General features: G+C 48.0%; 1 protein-coding gene across 30 annotated transcripts in view; it reads right to left on the reverse strand.

Annotated features, from left to right (window-relative positions):
* TRMT2B (tRNA methyltransferase 2 homolog B) overlaps nt 1–5,788 on the reverse strand; it is a 45,151-nt gene extending 39,363 nt beyond the window's left edge. For 4 of the 30 annotated variants that reach the window (XR_010154739.1, XR_010154737.1, XM_521176.8 and 1 more), the window contains exon 1: nt 5,424–5,760. The gene's annotated coding sequence lies outside the window, so the exon portion shown is untranslated. Of the gene's footprint in view, nt 1–4,892; nt 5,374–5,423 lie in introns of all 30 variants that reach the window. The other 26 variants (XR_010154741.1, XR_010154742.1, XM_009439333.4 and 23 more) reach the window with 17 other exon arrangements.
* Nucleotides 5,789–7,083: the final 1,295 nt, after the last annotated feature.

Raw genomic sequence — 7,083 nt, forward strand, 5'->3', positions numbered from 1 at the left:
CATTAAGTCTGGGACAAAAGAAAGAAGGGAAAGGAGGCAATGGGAAGTGGCAGGCAGTGGGGACATATGAAGGCTTTGAGATTTTAGGAGTACAGATCCTAGTCAGACAGCCAGACCTGTCCTGGGTGGTCCACTGGCCCCACCACTCACTACCTAGGTGGCCGTTGCCAAGTTAATCATTCTCTCTGACATTCCTTTTTTTCACTTGTAAAATGGAGACAATGGTATCTACCTTATATAGTGGTTGTAAGAGTTGAAGATAATTAATAAAAAGTACCTAGGCTGCTGGGCACAGTGGCTCACACCTATAATCTCAGCACTTTGGGAGGCCGAGGCAGGCGGATCACCTGAGGTCAGGAGTTCAAGACCAACCTGACCAACATGGAGAAACCCTGTCTCTACTAAAAATACAAAATTAGCCAGATGTGGTGGCGCATGCCTGTAATCTCACCTACTCAGGAGGCTGAGGCAGGAGAATCGCTTGAACCCGGGAGGTGGAGGTTGCGGTGAGCCGAGATCACACCATTGCACTCCAGCCTGGGCAACAAGAGCGAAACTCCGTCCCCCCAGCAAAAAAAAGTACTTAGGCCAGGTACAGTGTGGCTCACGCCTATAATCCCAGCACTTTGGGAGGCCAAGAGAAGAGGACTACTTGAGCCCAGGAGTTTGAGACCAGCCTGGACAACACAGTGAGACCCCGTCTCTACAAAAATTAAAATATTAGCCAGGCATGGTGGCATGCGCCTGTAGTCCCAGCTACTCGGGAGGCTGAGGTGGTAGCATCACTTGTGCCCAGGCAGCCATGATCATGCTCCAGCCTGGGTGACAAAGCAAGACCCTGTCTCGAAAAAAAAAAAAAAAAAAGTACTTAGCAGAAGATTAGACAGGTATGTTTGTGAAACTCTGAGCAGAGTCCAACACCTGGCAAAATATCTTCAGTAAGCATTACTAGTAACTGTCATGACGTGTTTAAAGACAGTATTTAACTGAGTAGAGGTGGCAACACTGAAAGAGGGGAGTGGGAGAAGGAACAATGGGAGTAACTATGAGACAAAAGCTGGAAGAGCTAACATGGGTGACATTGAGAACACAAGTAGAGGGCCTCCCTTTGCAACACAGGACTCTATGTTATGTCTACATTGCTGTGAAAGCACCTGGTTTTTGTTTGTTTTAAAAATGAGATGGGGTTGGCCGGGCATGGTGGCTCACACCTGTAATCCCAGCACTTTGGGAGGCCAAGGTAGGCGGATCACCTGAGGTCAGGAGTTCGAGACCAGCCTAGCCAACATGGTGAAACCCCGTCTCTACTAAAAATACTAAAATTAGCCGGGCATGGTGGCAGGCACCTGTAATCCCGCTACTCGGGAGGCTGAGGCAAGAGAACTGCTTGAACCTGGGAGGCAGAGATTGCAGTAGGCCAAGATTGCAACAGAGCAGAACTGGGCAACAGAGCGAGGCTCCATCTTAAAAAAAAAAAAAACAGAGATGGGGTCTCGGTATGTTTTCCAGGCTGGTCTCAAACTCCTGGACTCAACCAATCCTCCTGTCTCGGCCTCCCAAAGTGCTGGAATTATAGGCATGAGCCACCATGCCCAGCCATAAGCACCTATTTTAAGTACTTGGGACACTTGAATGGACTTGGCCTGACATTCTGTTAACCTGCTGTGAAATTTGTATTTTGCCCTTAAGCTCTACCTTGGATTTCATCCCAATGTTAAGTCATAGCCTAATTCAGAATTTTACATTTATACACATACACACACACACACACACACACACACACACACACGGAAAATTATTGCTAAATTAACATTCCATGATCAATAAGTAACATAGAGGATGACGACATAGGTGCTGCAATATTTAGCCCATACACCATTTTGTATGATTACAAAGTACTAAAGAAAGTGACTGTCATAGCATGTGACATTTGGGGGATTTCAAATTTTTTACAGAATATACACTTAAGCTGGCCCAGAGTTCAGGTGTTAATGATAGCACTCTCCACTCAACACCCACCCCCATCAAGAAGCAACAAGACAGTACAATTAAGAACACAGGCTTTGAAGCCATGTTCTTTGTTACCAAAAAAAAAAAAACAGTCTTACTTTGTCGCCCAGGCTGGAGTGCAGTGGCACATTCTTGGCTCACCGCAACCTCCGCTGCCTATGTCAAGCCATTCTCCTGCCTCAGCCTCCCACGTAGCTGGGATTACAGGCACCCCCCATTGCACCCAACTAATTTTTGTATTTTTAGTAGAGACAGGTGTCTCATCATGTTGGCCACCCTGGTCTCGAACTCCTGACCTCAAGTGATCCACCTGCCTCAGCATCCCAAAGTGCTGGCATTACAGGCATGAGCCACCACATTCGGCTGGAGCCATGTTCTAATCCCAGCTCTACTTCTCACTAGCTATGCGGTTTTAGGTAAGATATTAATACTTAAGTGCTATGAATCTCAGTGTCACCATCTATACAAATAGGACTGAGAACACCTATCTTTCACAGTTTTGGTGAGAATTAAAAGCATTCAAATATATGACATGTTCAGGACTGTGCTTAAGACAGCCAGTGCTCAGCATGTGTCACTGCTCTTTCTTAGGCTCTGACTCAAAGCATATCACTTGGTTTCTTCATGCCTCAACATCTCCAACCTGCAAAACTGACAAGATGTAATAATGCATGCAAGTGCTGTGAGGATAAGTACAGTTATGTGGGAAATTTAAAAAACAACATACACACACATAGACACATAAATTTTCTGACCCTCTACATGAGTGCCTGCTGGAGTGTAGTGAGGTTATGGCCTGTGCTGGACTACCTGTTAATACTCTCAAAAGTGTGTGGCAGCCGGGTGCAGTGGCTTACAACTGTAACTCCCAGCACTTTGGGAGACCAAGGCAGGAGGATTGCTTAAGGCCAAGAGTTTGAGACCAGTCTGGGCAACATAGCGAGATCCAGTCTCTACAAAAAGTTTTAAAAATCAGCCAGATGTGGTGGCACACATCTGTAGTCCTAGCTACTTAGGAGGCTGAGACAGAAGGATCACAAGTCCAGCAGTTGAAGGCTGCAGTGAGCTATGATTGTGCCATTGCATTCCAGCCCGGGAGGGAGACCCTGTCTCAAAAAAAAAAAAGAAAAAAAAGCCAGGCGGGGTGGCTCAGGCCTGTAATCTCAGCACTTTGGGAGGCCAAGGCGGGTGGATCACTTGAGGTTAGGAGTTCGAGACCAGCCTGGCCAACATGGTGAAACCCTGTCTACCAAAAATATGCAAAATTAGCTGGGTGTGGTGGCGCACGCCTATAATCCCAGCTACTCAGCAGGCTGAGGCAGGAGAATTGCTTGAACCCGGGCAGAGGTTAAAGTGAACCGAGATCATACCACTGCACTCCAGCCTGGGCAAGAGACTCCTTCTCAAAAAAAAAAAAAAGTGTGTGGCCTGTGAGAATGTACGTATTCGATATGGAGGATGGCAAAAGCCAGAGAAAGGAAATGAATGAAGAGGCAAGAGACATAAAGAATGACATGGTGGGTCTGAGGAGGCCAGTGGCCTTGAAGCCCAGACTACAGGGGAAGGGAGTAGAGCTGATCCAGGAGAGGGGTCCTATCCCTCCAGTCAGCAGGAAAGTCAGGAGGAAGGAAACTGCAGGCCCATTTGAGGATTTGCAGAGGAGGGACAAGGAAGCTGGGGAATTTGAAGATAGCTATTCCCACCCCAACGACATTTAGACTTTTTTGTGAGTGTGTGGGTCCTCTCACTGGTGACTCTGCCATGACTGTAGTTCATTTGCCCTATACCCCAGCAGGAGGGTCCTTGTCCATCTAGGTCTCTTCCAAATTATCAAGTATGGTTTAAAACAGGACCTTATTATTTCAAGATGCCAACCAGCCATCATTCTAGGTAAAGAGCCTGTCATATTTAGTAACTTCTGTGGTGAAATTTCTTTTTCAAGGCAGCACACTCATACTAGTCAAGGTGAGTTCTGTTTCTTTCTTTCTTAATGTCAGGGGAGGCATTTGTTCACAGAAGAGACTATTTTCTTTTTATATTTTGTCCTGTTTTAAGTAAGTGCTTGGGGCCAGGTGCGGTGGCTCACGCCTGCAATCCCAGCACTTTGGGAGGCCGAGGCGGACAGGTCACCTGAGCTCAGGAGTTTGAGACCAGCCTGACCAACATGGAGAAACCCTGTCTATACTAAAAGTACAAAATTAGCCGGGTGTGGTGGTGCACGCCTGTAATCCCAGCTACTCGGGAGGCTGAGGCAGGAGAATCGCTTGAACCTGGGAGGCAGAGGTTGCGGTGAGGCGAGATCACACCATTGCACTCCAGCCTGGGCAACAAGAGTGAAACTCTGTCTCAAAAATAAAAATAAAAAATAAAAAATAAATGCTTGGGGGCCAGGCTCGGTGGCTCTCGCTTGTAATCCCAGCACTTTGCGAGGCCGAGGCAGCCGGATCACGAGGTCAGGAGCTCGAGACCAGCCTGACCAACAGAGTGAAACCCAGTCTCTACTAAAAATACAAAAATTAGCTGGGCATGGTGGCAGGCGCCTGTAATCCTAGCTACTCCAGAGGCTGAGGCAGGAGAATCACTTGAACCCGGGAGGCGGAGGTTGCAGTGAGCCGAGATCGCACCACTGCACTCCAGCCTGGGTGAAAAAGCTAGACTCCGTCTCAAACAAATAAAAAATAAAAAAAAAAAAATGCTTGGGAGTTTGTTCCTCAGCAAAAAAAAAAAAAAGCGTGTGAGCGGTCGTGCTCGACTGTTCTATACCTGCCTCAGGAATTGATCAGGAAGAGTCCTGGAGTCCAGAGTAGCCCAAATAGGAAGGCAGGCTAACTCTCCTGTGCTCAGAGAGGTTCAAATCAAAGAGACTATGTGGTAGGTCTCACCTGCGCAGGGCCAAGGATCCCTTTTGGAGCAAAATGTTCACCCACCGACAAGGGTCCTGCTTGCACTCTCTGCTCACCCTTCCTTCAGCTGGACCGGCTCCAGACACTATTCCTTGCTAAACCAAACAAGCAAATGGGTTGACTGCTGTGTCGTGTCCCGACTGCAGCCCACAGGCAGTCAGGTCCTTGTCTCCCCAACAAGACTCCACTCCCTTCCATTCCCTTCTTCTTTAGGCAAGTTCTGCCCACTGTGTCTGTAGGAAGGGTTAACAAAGAGGAGACACTAGGAAAGGCTACCACTAAACTTGGCCGGTCTGCAGGGCCCGGGAAGGACAGAAAGTAAGGGAGTGGGAGGAGTTAGGGCACAGGCCCACGCTGGGCCGTACACGACCTTGCGCAGTCACCGTCGGGTCCCGTCTCCAGCCCCGCCTGCCTCCTCCATTCCCCGCCCCGCGGACAGTTTGGCATAGTAGGGAGTTTTCTGTAAAGCAAGGGTTAAATCAGGTTTTCCGGGCTATTTATCCACCTTACCTTCCTTCGTAACCAATAAATCCTCTTACAAACCTGAGGCGGCAAACTAAAAGGCCAGCGGATGGCCTGGTTTGCTGCGGCGGGGTAACAGTCACTTCCTGGTGCGCAAGGCGCCTCTACTCCCGCCGCACGCGCAGCCAACCCTTGGCAAGCGCGGCGGGACACGGGGCTCCTCCCAGCGTCGGCGAGGCAGCAGGCTCCGGCACCTCGACTCCTCTCGGGGAGTACCCCTCCCTGCTTTGCTGGGGGAACCTTCTATGGAGACCTTCCTTAAAAGCACTCATAGCCCTGACACCCGCCGCCTTCCTTCTCTAAGTTCTCCTCTCCTCCCCTCCCCGGGGCCCCGCCCACCACCTGCTCTTTCCTCACCGTCCCATTGGTGGATCTACATAAGAGACTCACGAAGACGTTCACACTGCAGTGTTAACTGCGTTAGCCATCCCAGGGGTGCTTGCAGTTTAAGTCTTCCAACTCAAGGAATAGTTTTCTCATGATAGAATTGCAGACATCAGATCCCTAACGGGTTGGAAGATTGGGAGATGAGAAACAGGGTGGTTCCGTGAAATGGCATCCTTTGGTAAAAGCCAGATCTATTCTGGGCCGTGGGGTTTCTCAAGCATTCATTCTCTTTTTACACTGCATCAGAAAAATACTTTATAGTTTCTTCACTGGATCCCACTCAAGACTATTAAATCCTAAACCCTCAGAAATAATCTTTTTCTTCAACTACAGAACTCAAAAAGAGGACAGATGTCTCTTTTTGGTTGATTCACTACCTCCTGGACTACATTCAGTAATATCTCTAATTTTTAGAGGAGTCATTAGCCCAGCCACGAGTAAGAAAACTTGAAGTATACACACATCTGTGTGCTGTAAAATATTGTTGCTTTAATAGAGTAAAATTTACAGCAAAGTGAACCTACCGAGGTGGGTGCAGTGGCTCACGCCTGTAATCCCAGCAGTTTGGGAGGCCGAGACGGAAGGATCACCTGAGGTCAGGGGTTCGAGACCAGCCTGACCAACATGGTGAAACCCCATCTCTACTAAAAATACAAAAATTAGCTAGGCGTGGTGGCGCACGCCTGTAATCCCAGCTGCTCAGGAGGCTGAGGCAGGAGAGTCACTCGAACCCAGGTGGTGGAGGTTGCAGTGAGCCGAGATCATGCCATTGCACTCCAGCCTGGGCAAAAAGAGTGAAACTCCGTTTCAAAAAAAAAAAAAAGTGAACGTACATTTAATGATATTTAATTTTTATGCTTAATAGTAATTGTGCTCAAGTGGAAAACACTTTGTAGTCAACATTTCATGTATTAATATTTATTCAAAGCATAACATGCCTATTATGTGCAAGGCAATGTGTTAGCCTTAGTGAGTACAGTAGTAAATTAAACAAGGCCCAATACTTCAAATAGCAGCAAACATTGAGTCAGTCAGAATAGGATTCAAAGCCCAGATCTGCCACTTATTTTCTATTTTTCTGTTTTTTGAGACGGAGTTTTGCTCTTGTTGCCCAGGCTAGAGTGTAATGGCGTGATCTCGGCTCACCGCAACCTCCGCCTCCCAGGTTCAAGCGATTCTCCTGCCTCAGCCTCCCGAGTAGCTGGGATTACAGGAGTGCACCATCACGCCCAGCTAATTTTTGTATTTTTAGTAGAGATGG

The sequence above is a fragment of the Pan troglodytes genome, chromosome X, assembly GCF_028858775.2.
Source record: "Pan troglodytes isolate AG18354 chromosome X, NHGRI_mPanTro3-v2.0_pri, whole genome shotgun sequence".
Lineage (NCBI taxonomy): Eukaryota > Metazoa > Chordata > Mammalia > Primates > Hominidae > Pan > Pan troglodytes.